Here is a 2,375-nt window from a genome sequence, read left to right as displayed (position 1 = left end):
GGTTAGATGGGGGGTGCTGGAGCTGTGGGGTGAGGGGGACAGGTGCCCGAGGTAGGGGGCAGGGGATGGATGAGAAGGTGGGTGCAGGAGGTGGGAAGGTTCACAGGATGGGTGAGAGGGTGAGTGATCGAGGTGGGTGCAGGGGATGGATGCTGAGTCAGGGCAGGAGGCAGCCAGACCCTGCAGGAGGTGAGGGCAGGAGCTTGTCATGGCTGGTGGGACAGTGACAGGATGGACAAGAGCCCACGTGGCCCAGGTCAGTGCAAAGAAGACTTTTGTGCCCCCGTGACCTACTCAACAGCTGCTCCCAAACACCTGCCACGGCTTGGGGTGGCACAGAGAGATGGAGTCATGGGGGAGAGAGCAGAAGGCCTCCAGGGCAGCTCCCACTCATACCTGCAGCCCTGCTCTGCCCTGCTCAGGCTGGCAAAGAGCCCCTGAGATCCCCCAAGACCCACACAGGGGCAGAGCATCCCCTCCCTGCTGGTGACGGCCACTGAGGGCACATTCCAGGGCTCTGAGGATGCTGCACCACCTAAAACACCTCCACCAGACCAACAGCAGCTCTAGAGAGCTAATGGTGGCTTTTTTTGGGGTCACTGCCATGCTGGTTTTCTCCCCCAGAGGATGCCCAGTGCAGTGGAGGGGATGGCTGGGGGACAAGGACATGCTGGAGCCCTCGTAGAAAGTGAGGCTGGAGCAGCTTGAGCTCTTCCTCAGGGTGCAGGGGGACTTGGACATCAATCATTTAGTGCTGTTAATTTTTAATGTGCAAAAATCTCTTTAAGTGAGGAGTCGGGCGCAGAGTGAGGCTGATGATTAATTCAGGGAGTGACGCACGGAGCCGAGCGCTGGCCTGGCCACAGTGGGCAAGGGGTCCCACTGCTGGGGACAGCCCACCAAACCAGTCAGGGTGGCAGGGAAGGGAGGGAAGCCCAGCAGGGTCAGTGGTCAGCAGTGCCACAGTGACACTTCCCAGTGTCCACCTGGGAGTGGGGGATATTGCTGACACTGGAGGAGCTGCATGTGCCCCTGCTGGAGTATTTTGGGGGGTTATGAAGCCTGGGGCTGCTTAGAGAGGGCTCTTCTCACTCTGGTGATGCTGCTGATGGTGTTGGAGGCTGAGGGCTGTGCCAACCCCTCCACATTGGTGTCCCCTCGGAGCCCCCCACCCATTTCCAACCTGCAACTGTGTGCCAGTAAATGCACAAATGAGGAATAACAACAGGAATAACACAGTGCTGGTGGGGATGGCCAGTCTGTAGGGGACACACTGCACATCCCCGCCACCCTTGACCCTCCAAGTGGGGCAAGAAGACCCCAGTCCTCCCCCGGTGGCCTCAGAGAGGACGAGCCAAACCAAGAGACTGTTAGCAGGGTTTGTGATAGCCAGAGGATGGCACACAAACAGCAGGAGGGTGGGGAGGGGGAGCAGGGACTGGGGGTCTCCTGTGCAGCAAATGGCCACACTGCACGGCGTGGGCAGGGCTGGTGCAGCCACAGAGCCCCCCTGCTTGGGCAGGTTTGGGCGTGATGGGGGAAGATGGAGATGCCTCAAAGGAGGCTGAGTCACCCCTTCTCCAGCTCCTGTGTCCTGCCAGCCTCTCCAGAGCTCCTCCAGACCCTCCCTCTTCAGCTGTGGCCGGAGCCCAGCAGCATGGGGCTGTGCTGGGAGCTGTGCCAGCAGGGACACACACACCGGGGTGTCCAAATGCAGCTGCCACCTTTCAGAAACAAAGGAGGTGTTCATATGAATCTGTTTCATTGAAAACTGCTTTTCTGCAGCAGCATTTGAGCCTCCAGGTCTTTAATTCAAGTATTTGGGGAACTGGGCTGGGCATTCCTACCTTCTAGTTGTGAGGCAACTCATTGGGGATGTCTCATTAGAGGGATAGGGGAGGGATCTGCCCCACAGGGAGCCCTGGAAGGTATTTTCAGCTTTGCTGAGGCTGAACACAGAGCAGTGAGGGACTTTCTGGTGTGAGTCACACTGGCACAGCTGTGATGCAGGGACATCTGGCCCTGCACAGAGCTCGGGGGGACAACCAGCAAGAAGAGCCATGGAAATGGCCAAAGTCGTGTTGGGAAGCTCCGCAGCATCGAGTACCCCATCGAGGAAAAAGCTGCTGTGCTCTGCCTCGACTCTGAGGCTTTCAGGGCCTCTGTGAATGTGGCTTGGGGCCAGGCTGGAAGGGAGCGGGGAGGGGAGCCTGTGAAACCTGCTGCTCTGCACGAACGCCAAGAATTTGAGCAAATTTGCAAGTCCCCAAATTCCACATGTGCTGCAGAGGACGGAGCGATAATGGAAGGGCTCCGCTTTTGGGAAGGCGAGTTTAAATAATTAAGAGGAATAGTGAGGTGGAAAATGAATGTGC

Source organism: Empidonax traillii, unplaced genomic scaffold (assembly GCF_003031625.1).
Source record: "Empidonax traillii isolate 1590-97213 ecotype Southwest subspecies unplaced genomic scaffold, ASM303162v1 scaffold1602:size438507, whole genome shotgun sequence".
Lineage (NCBI taxonomy): Eukaryota > Metazoa > Chordata > Aves > Passeriformes > Tyrannidae > Empidonax > Empidonax traillii.
Note: the sequence above shows the minus strand (reverse complement) of the source record.